At 41.1% G+C, this 18,209-nt stretch overlaps 1 pseudogene; it reads right to left on the reverse strand.

Moving 5' to 3' along the window:
• Positions 1-664: 664 nt before the first annotated feature.
• Positions 665-9,529, reverse strand: LOC131507958 (5'(3')-deoxyribonucleotidase, cytosolic type-like; annotated as a pseudogene).
• Positions 9,530-18,209: the final 8,680 nt, after the last annotated feature.

Raw genomic sequence — 18,209 nt, forward strand, 5'->3', positions numbered from 1 at the left:
GTCTCTCTTTCTCTTTCTCCCTGTCTCTCCCTGTCTCTCCCTGTCTCTCCCTCCCTCTCTCTCTCTCTCTCTCTCACACACACACACACACACACACACACACTTGACCTTATATCTTACATATTTTAAAATTCCTTTTAATAATAGCTTTCCCCCACTTGTCTACTTGACCTATGAAGAAGGAAAAGAGGTGGAGTGGTATGTTAAAGTCTCCCACTGATATTCTGGTTGTGTTGATTTTCTACAGATTGTTGCTCGCAGTAGAATTTTTGTTGCAGTATTATTCCAGGCATGAGATGTCCTGGCAGTTAAATCTTCAGTGTGAACTCTAATCTTTAAAAGTATTTCCTGATTCTTGCAAGTTCCTTTTTTCTTTTTTCTCCGTGAGCCAAAGTGTTTTCTTAAAAAGGTTCCTGAGTGATTTTCCCACCATGCTTCCCGGCCAGCCATCTTGCGACGTTCCAGGTGGCTGGCCCTTGAGAACTGACGTTACTGTGTCTTTCTGCTTCAGGGTGCTGGGTGGTCACCGTCATTGCACTGCCTTGTCATTCAGCTCTGCTGGGGTTCCCTGCCAGCCTTCCTTCAGCTACTGTCCACTATCCTGGTCCCTTGCTTATTCCTGCAGCAGCTCCAGGTCCCCTTGGTCCCGCTGTCCCCAGCCCCTTCACTTGCTGTCTATGATCTCCCTCCAGGTGTCCCTCCAGGTGTCCCTCCAGGAGAGCAGCTGTCTCCTAAAGGGGGCGGGGCCGGGTGCTGGTTGTGGCAGCAAGTAAACAAGATGTGCTCCCAGCTTGGCATCTCCTCTTGGCCTCAGATGGTGTCCTTGTCATCCACGAGCAGGTCCCCCAAGCCCACCGTCTTGTCCCTCATCAGAATAGTGCAGTCCATGAACTGGCGCTCCAGGTGGTTCTCCACCCACTCAGCCAGCTCTAATTCTCGCCCGCAGTGTTCACACTTCAGCGGAGGGCCGGTGCACACGGGGACCTCGGTTGCATGTCGTCCACCTCCGCACGGCTTCAGAGGCTCCAGGGATCGGCTCCGCGTCTGGGGAAAAGCCTGGGACCTCGTACACACTGGCCACTTCGTCCACTAGGTCCAGCAGCAGGTCTCTGTACTGCTGCGGGTGAGGAACCCCAGGCGCTCGGCCAGCGCCTCGTCACCACCACCGCCCCCTCCCTGGGAACTGCCTGGGGAAGCCCTGCAGGAGGTCCGCTGGACGTTGGCCCACAAGTGGTTCAAGTCCAACAGCACCTGCGAGAGCCAAGGGCCCTTGTTTTGTTTTGTTTTGTTTTTTAATAAACCATTTATTTATTTATTTATTTATTTATTTATTTATTTAAAAGTTTTATTATTTATTTTTATTATTTTTTGAAAATTTACGTCCAAATTAGCCTACAGCGAAGTAACGATTTCAGGAGTGGATTCCAGTGATTCATCCCCTAGGTATAACAGAGCAAAGGGCCTTTTTCATGCTTATCGCCTGAGTTCTATTCTTGTTACTATCAATTTTACAACCTTTGCTTGCTTGCTTTTTTTTTTTTTTTTGAATGCTTATATGTTTATATTCGAGAGAGAGAGAGAGAGAAAGAGAGAGCACAATCAGGGGAAGGGCAGAGAGAGAGGGAGACACAGAATTTGAAGCAGGGTCCAGGCTCCCAGCTGTCAGCACAGAGCCCGACGCGGGGCTCGAACTCACGAACTGTGAGATCATGACCTGATCCCAAGTCTGGCATTGACTGACCCAGCTACCCAAGCTCCCTGCTGTGCTTGCTTTTTATTTGCGTTTGCTTATCTCTATCTTTTTACTTTTAATTTTTTTGCATCAGTTTGTTTTAGGTAAGTCTGCATGTATTTGAATTTAGTCTAGGCCCCATTTGATTTTTAATGAACTACTTTAACATCTTTAATTATTACTTAACAGTCGTATTTCATCTTGTATCAGTCACTGTGTTCCATGGTTTTTAAAATATTTATGTTTTCTTACTGTTTCAAGTTTTGATTTTTTTAGTTACTTTTTAAAAAAATATTTCTTTAGTTTTGAGAGAGCTCATGTGAGCGGGGGAGGGTCAGAGAATGGGAGGCAGACGATGGGATTTGGGCTCCACGCTGACAGCGGTGAGATTCATGTGGGACTAGAACTCCTGAACAGTGAGATTATGACCTCAGCCCAAGTCCAAGGCTCAACCGACTGAGCCAGCCGGGTGCCCCTTACTGTTTTCATTTTTTTACAATGAAATACCATGTCTTATTTTTATCTTCTTCAGCATTTTGAAAATCATGTCCTATTTTTATGTCCCTTGGTGATTAACTTTTTCAAAAACGTTCCTTCACTATTTTTTCTAATTACCAGAGTTAAAAATACACATTTCAGACCCTTTCATTTGTGACACGTAATTTCATACACTTTGAAAATGTTCTCTCAAAAATCCCTACATACTGATATTTATTATTTATTCAGGCTACGCTATGTGCCCCAAGGGGGTTCAAGTGTCGACTACCTCAGCGAACGAGGCAGACCACAGGACCCACCCTCATGGAGTTCACTCTGGCACAGCAAAGACAGGCAAGAACAAAAATCAGTGTGTCTACACTGTAGAATATGATTTCAGGAAGTCATAGGTCTATATCATTGTTCTTATCTAATTATATTTTATTCTCATGGAAAATATTTTTGCATTGAATAATATAACCAGATTGACAATAATATTTGGCCTTCTTCCTATTTGAACTGGCTATTGCTCCTGATATGCAATAGTTTTTCCCATTGAGAGATCTCAATTTTATCAAATTGCAGGAAGGAAAGATACAAATCTAAGAGCTTCAATGGGACGCCTGGGTGGCTCAGTCGGTTAAGCGTCCGACTTCAGCTCAGGTCATGATCTCGCGGTCCGCGAGTTCGAGCCCCGCGTCAGGCTCTGGGCTGATGGCTCAGAGCCTGGAGCCTGCTTCCGATTCTGTGTCTCCCTCTCCCTCTGCTCCTCCCCCGTTCATGCTGTGTCTCTCTCTGTCTCAAAAATAAATAAACGTTAAAAAAAATTAAAAAAACAAAAACAAATCTAAGAGCTTCAAAACTTTCTAAAAACAATTCTAAGCGTTGGTTTTCCTGGCTCTATTTTCTAAGTTCTTACATTACTGAAAATAATTATTTGGGACTTTCATTTATGAAAGAACTAATATTGCTATAAAATTTTTGGATCTACCTTTGTTCCTTAAAATCCTGTACAATGAAAGAAAATCTTGGGCAATTGTCTCATTGCCTCCTGAGATTTCATGTTATGTAAGGTGAAACTTGAGAAAGATTTTTGCCTGTTGTAAATCATCTACTTTATCTGCCTAGAAGCTTTCTTGTGTGTCTCTACAGATGGCTTCTTTCAGTGATTTTCCAAATAAAGTATGGAGGGCATTAGAGTGGATATATATATCCATTTATTTTGCCTGCCTTGTAGCACAACTCATGGAGTAGAAAAGAAAGCAGCTTACACCTGTAATGGCATGGGGCTCAGAGCTTCAACTCAAGCTTCCACTAAAGCTCTGAGATTCAGACCACTACAGACGTGCAGAATATGTACAATTTCTACATATGGGTTATTTTATTAAGGGAACATAGAAGTGTGCTATTAGCCTTAGACATTTTTTCCCCCAATTACCTTCTAATTTGTATGGAAATTTCCCCATAGCTTGACAGTTGTCTGTGAACTTTGTTTTTAGTAAGAGGGTAAATTTTCGTCTTTTGTGTTTCCTCTTGAGTGATTTGTCGAAGAGTTTGGCAGATTCCTGGGTGGATGCTAATTAGTAGAAGAAATCCACAGTGTTTGTGATTAGTGACCCGTTTACATGTTCTTTTGAAAGAGAATAGTATTCAGTTTACAAACAATGTATAAGGTGTCAGAAACCATTTTTCAAAATGTATGAGAAATTGAATGCTTCAAACTTTTGAAGAATACTGTCTTGGTCAGAAAGCTATATTGCTCAGCCCTCTTCATTCAAGTGAGAGAAGCCAAATTCAAGCTAGTTGAAAGAAAAAGAGAGAAGAGAATTTACTGGCACATGTGATAAAACATCCTGAAGTAAAAGTAACTTCAAGCATGACTGTCTCTAGCAGCTCAAAAAATGTGAACAACCCATTACACCAATGCAAAAATGTGTTGTTTCCAGATTGTCCCAGAAAACTGTGTAGAATCGATGGGCTTATTTTGGGTTTTATGGCCACGCCACGGGAATAGTCATCCCATGAGAATGTTGACTGTCTAGGATTGTCCCTTTCCATCTTATAGGTACACACCATATTATCACGAAGGTTGATTTCATGTTTTAGAATTTTCAGAATATATTTTTAGTTGTTTTTTTTCCCCCAGCTTTATTGAGATATAATTGACATATGGCATTGTGTTAAGTATGCAGTATACAACCTGTTTATTTGATAGACTTTACAAACTCATTACCACCAAAGCATTATCCAACATCCGCATCACGTCACATAATTATCATTTCTTTTTTTGTGGTGAGAACACTTGAGACCAACTTTCTTAACTGCTTTCACGTATATAATACAATATTTCCAACTATAATCACCGCGTTATACATTAAATACACAGAACTTATTCATGTTCTAATTGGAGGTTTGTACTGTTTGACCAACATCTTCCCTTTCCCCCTACTCCGCAGTCCCTGCTGACCACCATTCAAGTGTTTATCTCGATGCGTATGGCTGTATGGCTTGTTTAGATTCCACATACACGTGCTATCGTACGGTATTCGTCTTTTTTGACTTTGCCCTGTCTCATTTAGCCTAAAACCCGCAAGGTCCTTCCATGTTCACACAAATGTCAGTATGTCCTCCTATCTCATGTTCTGAATATTCTATTGTATCTATACAACACAACTTCTTTATGCACTTATCTGCTGACACACACTTAGGCTGTTTCCATCTATTGGCTGTTGTGAATGATGCTGCAAAGAACATGGGAATCTAGATATCTTTTTAAGATCCTGTTTTCATTTCTTTCGGATATATACCCCAAAATGGGATTGCTGGGTCATATGGTAGCTCCATTTTAATCTAATCATCACCAAGACCCATGTCAAAATGCTTTCCACCCTCTATGTTTTCTTCTAGGAGTTTTACAGTTTCAGGTCTTACAGCCAAGTCTTTAATCCATTCTGAGTTGATTTCTGTTCATGGTGTAAGATAGGTGTTCCGTTCCATTCTTTTGCCCGTGGCTCTCCAGTCGTATTCCAACACCATTTATTGAAGATGCTGTCCTTTTCCCATTGTATGTTCTTGGCTCCTTTGTTATAAATTAGTTGATGATAATGCTGGAGTTTACTTCCAGGTTGTCTATGCTGTTCCACTGATTTATGTGTCAGTTTTATGCCAATACCATACAGTCTTGATTACTATAGCTTCGCAATATAATTTGAAATCAGGAAGTGTGATGCCTCCAGCTTTGTTCTTTCTTAAGGTTGCTTTGGCTATTCAGTCTTTTGTGGTTCTGTACAACTTTTAGGATTTTTTTTCCACTTCTCTGAAAAAATACCATTGGAATTTTTATAGGGATTGCATTCAATCTGTAGATCATTTGGGGTAGTATAGACATTTTAACAATATTAATTCTTCCAATCCGTGAGCATAAAACATCTTTCCGTTTGTTTGTGTCTCCTTCAAATTGTTTCATCAGTCTTGTAGTTTTCTGTGAACAACACATCTTTCACCTTCTTGGTTAAATTTATTTCTAGGTATTTAATCCTTTTTGATGTAATTGTATGTTCCTCCTATGTGCGATTTGTTGGGAGTTTTTACAATGGAGGATGTTGAATTTTGTGAAATTCCTTTTCTGCATCTATTGAGATTATCAGATGATTTTTACCCTTCATTCTCTTAATGTTGTATATCACATTGATTAGTTTATGGAATTTGAACCATTCTTGCATCCCTGGAATAAATTCCATTTGAATGTACTGTTGAACTCAGTTTACTAATATTTTGTTGAGAATTTTTACATCTGTGTATACCAGGGATATTGGTCTGTAATTTTCTTTTCTTGTGGTGCCCTTGCCTGGTTCATTACGAGGGTAATGTTGGCCTTGTAAAATGAGTTTAGCAGTATTCCTTCCTCTTCTATGTTTGCAAGGTTTTGAGAAGTAATTGTATTAATTCTTCTTTAAATTTTTGGTAGAATACATCAGTGGTTCATTAGTTCATTAGTTCTAGACTATGTTTGTTGTCTCCACCTATTTGTACACTTTCCAGTTTTCTTCTTGTAACTTATTTTTGGTTTCATAGCATTTTGATTAGAAGGATGCTTGATGTTACTTCAGTCTTCTTAAATTTATGAGGATTTGTTTTGTGGCCTCACATGTGATCCATACTGAAGAATGTTCTGTGTGAGCTTGGAAGGAATGTGTACTATGCTGTTGTTGGACGGAATGTTCTGTAAATGTCTGTTAGGTCCATCTGGTCTAATGTGTAGTTGAAGTCTGATGCTTCCTTATTGATTTCAGAATGCAGTTTTAGAGGTAGCTCCCATGAGGCACCATTTCACACCTACTATGAAAACTATAGTCAAAAAGATGGACAATAACAAGAATTCCAAAGATGTGGAGAAATTGGAATCCTCGTGCATTGCTGGTAGGACTGTAGAACAGTGCAGCTGCTATGGAAATACTTAAGCAGTGTTCCTATATGACTAAGTATTCCATTCCTAGGTATATATCCAAGAGAATTTAAAACTTATGTCTACACAAAAACATGCATGCACATGTTCATAGCTTCATTATTCACAACATCCAAAAGCTACAAAAAAACCTGAGTGTCCATCGGTGGATGAACAGGTAAATAAAATGAAAAATTATTCAGCCATGAAAAGAGGCGAAATACCAATACATGCGACAGCATGGATGTACCATGAAAACAGGATGGGAAGTGAAAGATGCCAGACACAAATTGTCTGGTAGTGTATGATTCCATTCTTGGAATGTTCGGAATAAGCAAATCCATAGAGACAGAAGCTATATTAGCATTTCCTAGAGGCTGAGGAAAGGGAACAATAGTGAGTGGGTATAGGGTTTCTCCTTGTGGTGATGAAAACGTGTAGGAGTTAGTCCTGATGGCCTCACAACTTTGTGAATACACTAACGGCCACTGAAGTCTACACTTCTCAGGGGAGAATTTTGTACTATGGGAATTATGTACAATAGAAAAGAAATAATTCTTTTTAAATTTTTTTTTAACGCTTGTTTATTTTTTTGAGACAGAGAGAGACAGAGCATGAACAGGGGAGGGTCAGAGAGAGAGGGAGACACAGAATGAGAAACAGGCTCCAGGCTCTGAGCTGTCGGCACAGAGCCCAATGTGGGGCTGGAACTCACGAACTGCAAGATCATGACCTGAGCTGAAGTCGGATGCTCAACCGACTGAGCCACCCAGGCGCCCCAAGAAATAATTCTTTAAAAATATAAAGATGGATTCAGAATGGAGAATGTGTAACCAGACATTTTAAATCAGCGCTTCCAAGAAATTATAACATCTGTGGGGAATTCTCTAGCAATCTAAGGGATGTGGACTGCCTTCAGCCGCTCCAGAGCATAAAGTGCAAACTATCATAAAAGGAACTGTTCAAGGCCCTATTTGTTTTGTTTTGTTAATTAGTGCTGCCTTCCTGTATGGCCAGAATAATTTCATATTTGCAAGTTTTAAATATGATTGATGATAATCATTAATACATAAAAAGCTTCCAAATACTGCTGAATTAAGTGGCATTTAACACCTGGAAGATATTTTAGGTCAATTATAATCTACTAAACTACAAAATCAGCATGCTGCTCATGAAGGGTTCTCATAAAGCAGAGTATAATTCAAAAAGTTCATGTGATGAAAAGATGTTCAACGTCGCTCCTCATCAGGGAAATACAAATCAAAACCACACTCAGATACCACCTCACGCCAGTCAGAGTGGCCAAAATGAACAAATCAGGAGACTATAGATGCTGGAGAGGATGTGGAGAGACGGGAACCCTCTTGCACTGTTGGTGGGAATGCAAATTGGTGCAGCCGCTCTGGAAAGCAGTGTGGAGGTTCCTCAAAAAATTAAAAATAGACCTACCCTATGACCCAGCAATAGCACTGCTAGGAATTTATCCAAGGGATACAGGAGTACTGATGCATAGGGGCACTTGTACCCCAATGTTTATAGCAGCACTCTCAACAATCGCCAAATTATGGAAAGAGCCTAAATGTCCATCAACTGATGAATGGATAAAGAAATTGTGGTTTATATACACAATGGAATACTACGTGGCAATGAGAAAGAATGAAATATGGCCTTTTGTAGCAACGTGGATGGAACTGGAGAGTGTGATGCTAAGTGAAATAAGCCATACAGAGAAAGACAGATACCATATGGTTTCACTCTTATGTGGATCCTGAGAAACGTAACAGAAACCCATGGGGGAGGGGAAGGGAAAAAAAAAAAAAAAAAGAGGTTAGAGTGGGAGAGAGCCAAAGCATAAGAGACTGTTAAAAACTGAGAACAAACTGAGGGTTGATGGGGGGTGGGAGGGAGGGCAGGGTGGGTGATGGGTATTGAGGAGGGCACCTTTTGGGATGAGCACTGGGTGTTGTATGGAAACCAATTTGACAGTAAATTTCATATATTAAAAAATAAAAAAAAAAAAACAAAAAACAAAAAGTTCATGTGAAAACAGGAAAAGTACATTTTATATATGTAAATGGTTTGCCCAAAAGAGGACAAATTTAGGCAAATAGTCAAAAGTTCTTATTTTCAAATTACAATAAAAGAACTGTAAATAATTTACTGTGTAACATTTTTGACTTTTAAACCTATTTTACTTTATCTTTTAAACTTATTTATTTTGAGAGAGAGAGAGAGAAAGAGAGAGAACGCGCATGCAAGCCGGGGAGGGGCAGAGAGAGAGGGAGAGGGCAAGAATCCCAAGCAGGCTCCACCCTGTAGGCACAGAGTCCGAAATGGGACTGGATCTCACAAACCATGAGACCATCACCTGAGCTGAAATCAAGAGTCCAGCACTTAACCAAATGAGCCAGCCAGGCGCCCCTAAAACTATTTTATTATAAAACAAACCACAAATACAGGAAAGTCGGGGCGCCTGGGTGGCGCAGTCGGTTAAGCATCCGACTTCAGTCAGGTCACGATCTCGCGGTCTGTGAGTTCGAGCCCCGCGTCAGGCTCTGGGCTGATGGCTCGGAGCCTGGAGCCTGTTTCCGATTCTGTGCCTCCCTCTCTCTCTGCCCCTCCCCCGTTCATGCTCTGTCTCTCTCTGTCCCAAAAATAAATAAATAACGTTGAAAAAAAAAATTAAAAAAAAAAAAAACAAAACAAAAACAAATACAGGAAAGTCTTCCGAACAAACACACAGCCTGATGAGTTTTTATGAGGCCTTTTTATAACTACCATCCAGGTGAAGACACGTGGCCTGATTCAATCACAATAACACTCTTACCCCAAGTAACTATTATACTCACCTTTGTAGAGATGACACAAATGTCCATTCTTCGAGATTGTAATTTAATCTTACTCACTTTTTTAAAAGTGTTCGGATTCCGTGTCAATTTCAGCCCACACATTTCTCCTCCTTCCCTTCCTTTTTCTTATCATTTATCTATTAAGGAATCGAGGACATTTGCCCAGCAGAATATTTCACACTCTCAATTCTACTTATTGTGGACTCATAGTGCAGCTCCTCTGTCTTCTTGAAAATTGGCAGCTGATCGCCAGGCTTGATCAGACTCAGTCAGGTTCAACTCCTTTGGCAAGACCGTGTGGAATGTTGTACTCTCACCAGGAGGGATCTGTCTGCTTGTCTCTCTTTGTGGTCTGAGCAGCTGTTGATACTCAATACCTGGATCCGTTCATTCATTAGTGGTTGCAAAACAATGATCTTTCAATTCATCATTTTTTTTTTTTCATTTATTAAATAAAACGCTTTTACAAAGAGATGCTTTCCCTCTTCTAGTGTTTGTACTATCCAGGCAGACAGTTTCTACAGAGCCCGGACAAACACTGGATTCTTCGCTCTGAATATTTGCTTGGTTTCTGCTCGGTGGGGGTAGAGACAAATGACCTACTAGTTTTTAAAGGTTTAATATTCAAGAATAAAAATCTGAGCCCCTACTCTTATGAAAACAAAGAAGTAGAGATTTAATATTCTCGCGTATTTTTCACTTCTTACTGAAGTATAATATATTTAAAAAGTGTCCATATCATAAGATTGTAGATCAGTGGTTCTTCACGAACTGAACATACCTTGTAATCAGCAACCAGATCGAAAACCAAGGCACTCTCACTAGCCTAGAACAGCCCCTTCCAGTCACAACCATCTCTAAGGATAACCGCACCCCCCCCCCCCCCACTTCCTGATATCCAACAACTGTTTCTGTTTTGTTTCTTAGATGAGTGGGATCATACAGTGTATGCTCTTTTGTACTGAGGTTCTTTGCTCTGTCATTATGTTTGCAGCAGTCACTGGATTGTGTATCCATTTTTCTGATAGGATTCAGATTGTTTCCAGTTGCCGGCTGGAGTGTTAAGAACTTTTCAGCGCATGCCTTTTGGGGCACGTAGATGTGCATTTCTTCGGGTATGGATTGCCTTCATTTTTAAACATGATACTAGAACCAGATAGTTTCTTGGGAAAACTACGGAAATATGTAAATAGCTTCATTTTTAAACATGATGTTAGAACCCGGTAGTTTCTTGGGAAAACCACTGAAATTTCTGAAATTCTTTTATTGAAAAAATGAGTTGTTGTTAGTAATTATCACCGTACCTCATTTAGTTTCAAAATTGTAGCTGCTACCGCTGCTAACATCAAGTACCGGCCTGTAACATCTCAGAGAAAGTGGCACCGCCCATGGCTGCATTCAATCCACTGTCTATGCTTGTCGCAAAGAAAAACCGTAGACAGTTCAACACTGGAGGAGAATTTTACTTTTTCTTTTCGATGCCCTCTCGAAGCTCTGTCTGCTCCCTCAGAACAGTGCCCGTTTACAGGCCAGCAGTCGCTGAAGCAGCTCTGCTTAAAAACCTGAATTACCTGGAAATCTATTTTTAATTTACTTTTATAGGGATTCATCACCTGCTATGGGATAAATCATCCTCCCTCCCCCAAATTCATACGTGGAAGTCCTAATCCCCAGTACCTCAACATATGACCTTATTTAGAAATAAAGTCATTGCATGTGTCATTAGTTAAGATCAGGCCATTAGGGTGGGCCCTAATCCAGGATGACTGGTGTCCTTATATAAAAGGGCAAATCTTGGGGGCACCTGGGTGGCTCACTCGGTTGAGCATCTTGATTTCGGCTCAAGTCATGATCTCATGGTTGGAGAGATAGAGCCTCGTGTTGGGTCTGCACTGACGGCATGGAGCCTGCTTGGGACTCTCTCTCCCTCTCTCTCTCTGTCTCTCCCCGCCACATGCACGCACACACACACACACTCTCTCTCTCTCAAAATAAATAAATAAATAGCTAAAAAAAAAAAAAAAGGGCAAATCTGGACACAGACCTGCACACAGGGAGAAGGCCATGCGAAGAGGAAGGCAGAGATTAGGGTGATGCTTCTACAAGCCAAGGAACGCCAAAGATCGACCACAAGTCACTAGAAGCTAGGAGAGACACATAGAACAGACCCACCTCTCACATCTCTCAGAAGAACCAACCCTGAAGATACCTTGATCTCAGACTTCGGGCCTCCTGAACTGCGAGCCAATAAATGTCTCCTATGTAAGCCTCCCAGTGCGTGGTACTTTGCAACAGCAAACTTACACATCACCCTTTATAACGTGGTACCCTGGGCCGTTGCCCATTGTCATGATCCTTAATTTGGACTCTAACTTGGACTTCTAACTGACTGACAGCATGTAATCTTGAGTAAAGGATTCAGCCTCCCTCTGTAAGCATCTGTGTCTTCTTACGTGTAATTAGGATAAAAATCATACCTCTATCACAGGCTTGCTGCGAGAATGGAGTAAAACCTGCATCTAAAGAACTTCTGAAAGTATCTCTAAATGGTAATTATTATTTTTTTTTTTGCAGAAATATCAGAGCTTTATTCAAACTTAGGCCTTTCTAACCAAAGAACCTCTATTCTTTTTTAAAATATAATTTATGGACAAATTGGTTTCCGTACTAAATAGCAATTTTTCAAATAAGTATTAACTTTTATCATTATAAACTAAGTCGCAACCATAATAAATTCCAAAAAGCAGGACTCGTACAAGCCGCATTCTGTAGAACACAGAAACATGCACGAAATAAATAAATAAATGCAAATTATCCTTCACAACAGATACAAAAGGGCAATAAAAACTGATGTCACAGACCATTTGAGGACAAGGCAATCATGGCATCATATCTTATGGATACTACCACAAAATAAAATAAAAATGGATAGCTTTAAATGCTTTCCATCAAGGAAACATTTTCAGGACAAAATAAAACAGGTAGCTCATGAAACCAGAAAGAGTCACAAAGTGATTCTAAGCCAGCAGGATGAAGAAACTGATGATGACAAAAGCAGGAGAAAAATGGCATTCTGGTAACCAACGTTTACAAAGCATTTCCTAGACACCAAGCCCTGTGCTACATCCTTTTCCCAGACTGTCACGGAATGATCAGTACAATCTTATGAGGTAGGTACTACGATTATTCCCATTTTACAGGTAAGGACACTGAGGTTTCAGAGCTGGCGTAACTCACCCAAGATCATAAAACAGAGGCAGGATGGTGTCCCAGGAAGTATGACCACAGACCCCAAGTTCTTAATCACTGTATACTCCCCCGGTCTTCAGTCAAGGTACAACTGGTCACTCACGTTCTAGAGAACACCTCCCTTACTGCCTCTCATATACTGTTTCTACTGCATATCCTGAACATTTGAATTTAGTGATTTCTTATAACTCGCTCTCACGGCACCACATCCCCCAGCCCCATGCACACGCACGTGCGCACGCACACACCCACACCTGATGCTTGTTTGAGCCCTCTCCATCATGAGACACAAGTGACACGGTTGAACAATCCTCATTCCTAGGCTGGACATCTAACCATTGGTGAACAGCTGGGCCGCCTACCATTCAAATATGGAAAGGGTCTCAGGGCCCAGCCCTCCTGTGTCCATCTTGCATATGGGCCACTTCTCATCTCTGCTGCTTGGAGGGCACAAGTGGTCCCTGGAGCCCATCTGTGCCTACACCTTGCTGCCAGTGCTCCTCACTGTTTTCTCTGCCCTTCTAAAGGCTTCTGAACTTGGCCATCCGTGGCTTCCTTCACCCACAAATGATTTAAAGTCAAATTGAGAATAGATTTTTTTTTCTTCACGTAAGATCCACAAATAAGAACGCGTTCCAAGGACAGGAAAAAAAAAATTTAGTATTGGTAGATCTCTGGTTTCTATCAGCTCGGTAGATATTACTCATTAACCGAAAGAGTCAAATCTCCACTCTCATAAAAACAAATTAAATGCAGTTAGCTGAAATATACCTTTATTTGGCTCTTGTAGTTTTTCAGCTGTGACAAAGTAAACCTTTTCTTTTTTTTTTTTTTTAAGGATCTTTATATAACATAAGAGATCGGTTTGGCATATCCTAAGACAAACCCCACCAATGGAACAAAGGTAGATTACAATTAGTTGTTTTGTAAGCATTATTTTTGGAAAGCCCAGTGTTGATTTAAGCTTTGCACATACCGTATAATGATATAGTAAAGCTGGAACCGTACACATTTAGAGACCGTAATTACAGCAATGCTGTACTTGACTCCCTTATTTGCTAAGCTGAGTTGAAAACTGAAGTTAAGTGGAGACAGAGTCTACCCAGTTTACTCCACAAATTTATCCCACTTAGAAAACAAGTAAGAATTACAATAACAACAACACGATGCTTTAAAAAAAAAAAATGAAACTGCTGTAGTTTTTACCCCTTTGGAATTTGATGCCCCCTAAGGTAGAAAGGAAAAAAAAATAGGGATTTTCATTGGATTTTTATTGCCATTCAAGGAAAAACAGTTTGGGTTAGGTCTTTTGGTTTCTATTCATGTACCCCGTCATAATCAACGGGCCTCAGTCTGGCTGTCTCTTCACATTTCACATCCTTCCTAAAATGTTTTGGGTTCAGAGAAATTCAGAATGTACTTTGTGCTAAACACTCTTTCTTTTCCTTTTTAAGTCACTGTAAACATTTACCTCGGCTTCAGATTCATTTGCACTTATCCCATCCAAACTTCTCACCGCCTAACCCTGCACGGACTAAAATAAAACCAAACACTCTTGCTTATAAAAGACACCGGATTCCAGAATCTCTCTGCAGATTCTACTAGGCACTTTCTTCGTGGAGGCATGACGTTCTCTTTAGCCAAGTATAGCTGAATTAAAATATCCACTGGGTTTTCATTCCATTTGAGCCTCCTTGTCCCAGCTGAGCCCCGGGATGCTGCTGGGCCAAGGCCTTTCCAACCTGCATGGCTCTTGGTTCCATGATAATTCCATGACTGAAACCCAATGTACTCAAAACTCATCATCTCCCTTCCCAAATCTGTTTTCCCTTCTGAGTTCATTCTCAGGAAATGGCACCACCTTCTCCTGCAGCCCCAGCCAGAACCCAGAAGTCATCCTTCACCTCCCACCATGCCACCAGAGCAGGTACATTCACCTGTTAGCATTCGAATTGGCTTTCCCTTTCGTTGCCCCTGTCTATGCAACATTGTTTCTTGTCCACATTTGTGCAGTGACCTCCTAAAACTAGTTGGTCTGTCGCTAGACTTATCTCTCCCCAATCCCTTGCTCACTTAAAAATAGTGATCTTTCCTTTCAACAATAGCTAAATTATGGAAAGAGCCTAAATGTCCATCAACTGATGACAAGATAAAGAAATTGTGGTTTATATACACAATGGAATACTACGTGGCAATGAGAAAGAATGAAATCTGGACATTTGCAGCAACGTGGGTGGACCTGGAGGGTATTATGTTAAGTGAAATAAGTCATACAAAGACAGATACCATATGTTTTCACTCTTATGTGGATCCTGAGAAACTTAACACAAGACCATGGGGGAGGGGAAGGGGAAAAAAAAGTTAGAGAGGGAAGGAGGCAAACCATAAGAGACTCTTGAAAACTGAGAACAAACTGAGGGTTGATGGGGGGTGGGAGGGAGGGGAAAGTGGGTGATGAGCACAGGGGAGGGCACCTGTTGGGATGAGCACTGGGTGTTGTATGGAAACCAATTTGACAATAAATTTCATATTAAAAAATTATAAATTTATAATAAACTGCTATTTAATGGGAAAAAAATAGTGATCTTTCTAAAGGAAAAATTTGGTCACCTGAATCCTCTTCTCAAAACCATTCCATGGTCTCCCATCACTTTTGGAATAAATTACAAATTTCTGAGTAGATTTCACCAGGCGCTTCTTCACCTGCTCTTATCTTCCCTTTCACTCTTCTTTGCTCCTCCCTGCCTGTCTCACACAAAGTCAAGGGAATTGCCCTCAGCTCCCCAAGTGTGTGCTGATATTTCTTCCCTTTAGGCCTTCTAGCTGTTTAGCATGATAATAGCTCTGATATACTGTTTTATCATGTACCTGGTGCTGTTCTTTTTTTTTCTTGACATTTTTTTTAATTTATACATTTTAAATTTATTTTAACTTATTGTCAAATTGGCTAACATACAGTGTGTAAAGTGTGCTCTTGGTACCTGGCACTGTTCTACATAGAGTTAGTTCTGCTGTGCTGTGATATTTATCTTGCAAAAAATCACCATGCTGTGCAAAATCATGCGATCAAAATCTTTATGAAAAAAATGGAGTTGGGGGTGTACCACCCAAAAATACAAATCAGTGACACATTTTAAAAAGCTAGAAAATGAATAAAAACTTTGACATAAATTTGATGGTTAAGAAACACATAAATACTCACCATACACATTTTTGCTCTTCTTCAAGGATTCCCAACACAGAGCTCCTAAAACCCTTGGAATTTCCTGAGAGATAGGGGTGAGAGAGGAATATCTTTTGTTATTCATAAGCCCTTTTCAGGGGTTTATGCTAATGAGTCACTCTTGAGGATACAGGCTGGTTATCAGAGAATCAACTTTGTTGATTAGAGGGAGGGAACTTTTAGCTCAGGCTCCTGACCTTTGGGGAGGAGACAGGGCTGGAGACTGAGTCAATGGCCAATGGTTTTAGTTTCTCAGATGATTTGAATGTGCAGCCAGAGTTGAGATCCACTTGGAGCAAAGCTGAACCTGCAGGTGCAAAACATCTTTTTGCAGGGTGATGTGAGAGCCAGAAAGGTCCTTTGCACCTCCACCAGCATTTAGACTGATTGGCCTTGAGTTCTCTACTGGCCCCAGAAAGTCTGTGAACCTGTGATCAGTAAGACCATGCTGAGGAGAGAGCAATTCAAAGCACAACATTAAACCAGATCTGAAGCATTTGTATAATCTCCTCAAACCAGATTTTATACTATGAATTGATGCATGTACTGTGCCCCCCATTTGTTTTTGTGAATTCCAAAACATTCTTGTCTCAGAACAAGAAAATCAGCATTAGATAACCTATTAAGTAGGTGAAGAAGTGTCAGATGCATGGAAAGATTTTAAGAATTGTGACAGTTTGGGGTGCCTGGGGGGCTCAGTAGTTTGAGCGTCCGACTTCGGCTCGGGTCATGATCTCATGGTTCGTGAGTTCGAGCCCCACGTAGGGCTCTGTGCCGACCGCTCAGGGCCTGGAGCCTGCTTTGGATTCTGTGTCTCCCTCTTTCTCTGCTCCTCCTCTGCTCACGCTCTGTCTCTCTCTCAAAAATAAATAAAGATAAAAAAAAATTGTGACAGTAGTACCATTGGGTGACGAGTGTAAAACAGACAAATTGATCAGAACAACAGTATTTTCTATGATGATTTGAAAGTTTAAGAATCAAGGTAAGCTCGTGACCCCAGGTTAATGGGGCAACTGTCACAGAATGTACCATAAATTATTAAAGTTTTCTATTCAGCCAGATGAAATGGGCAGAGAACAGTGTTTTCCAATGCGTATTTCATGAAATCCCCATTTCTTCAGATTATATGGGAAATGCTAGGTGAACTAAAAGGAGACAGGTTTCTTTACTGTCGGATTTTTAGTCTTTCTTATGAAGATGTAGATGGTGAATGTCTAAGAAAGAGATGACAGTAAACTATGTCTTCAAAATTTCTTTTTTTCTCTCCGTAGATTTGTACTTCAAAAACACGTATTGTTTTAAGTCCCAGCATAGAGGGCTGGGGGGAGTGAGAACCAGTCAATTCCATCTTTCTCAAAACTGCTTCTAGCTCGTCTAAATATGTGGTTATAACTCTATGCCTTAGGTCATCTTCCCTGCCACTGGGTTCTGGACTTCACCGGGGCAGGGGCCTGCTCTAGGGACCAGAAGGAGCCTTAGCCAGCATGTCAGACTCCATCTGGCCTCTGCCTCCCTCACGGCAACCACCCCGAGAGGGGGGCGAGGATGACAGGGAATCTTAGCCCACGGCCCACACATAGAAATAGTCCTGTGGAGAACCGTCCCAGGTTGGGCCTGGACCTTCTTCAAGGAGCAGGGAGGCTGGCTTCTGAGGCAATATGGCTGGTTGCGGAGGGGGGCAGGGGGGAACCTTGCTCTCTCTGCCTGTGCTGTACCCACCCCTTCACCAGCAAGCTCTCCTCTGCCCCAAAGAGACTTTGACATAAAACAGTACATGAATCAGTAAAGAAGTATAATACAAGAACTGAAAAAAAAACACAAAAAAACCCTTTCATTTGCATCTCAAATTAAGCCCTGAATACATATGCTAACATAAATGAATAAGTTATTCATCCATGTGCAAAGAAATAATCTCTCCGCTCACTGATGAAAATAACCCAAGGCCCCCTTCTACAGTAATCATGGGCTCCTGGTCCTCAGACTTGGCTACATCTGGGCTCACGGTGGCTCTCGGATGGGTGGTTTTTAGCTCTGTCCATCATTGTTGTTTTTTTTTTAATATTTATTTATTTTGGGGGAGACAGAGAGACAGAGTGCAAACAGGGGAGGGGCAGAGGGAGAGGGAGACACAGAATCTGAAGCAGGCTCCAGGCTCTGAGCTGTGAGCACAGAGCCCGACTCTGGGCTTGAACCCATCAAGTACTAGATCATGACCTGGGCCGAAGTCAGACGCCT

The sequence above is a fragment of the Neofelis nebulosa genome, chromosome 3 (genome assembly GCF_028018385.1).
Source record: "Neofelis nebulosa isolate mNeoNeb1 chromosome 3, mNeoNeb1.pri, whole genome shotgun sequence".
In the NCBI taxonomy this organism is placed as follows: Eukaryota; Metazoa; Chordata; class Mammalia; order Carnivora; family Felidae; genus Neofelis; species Neofelis nebulosa.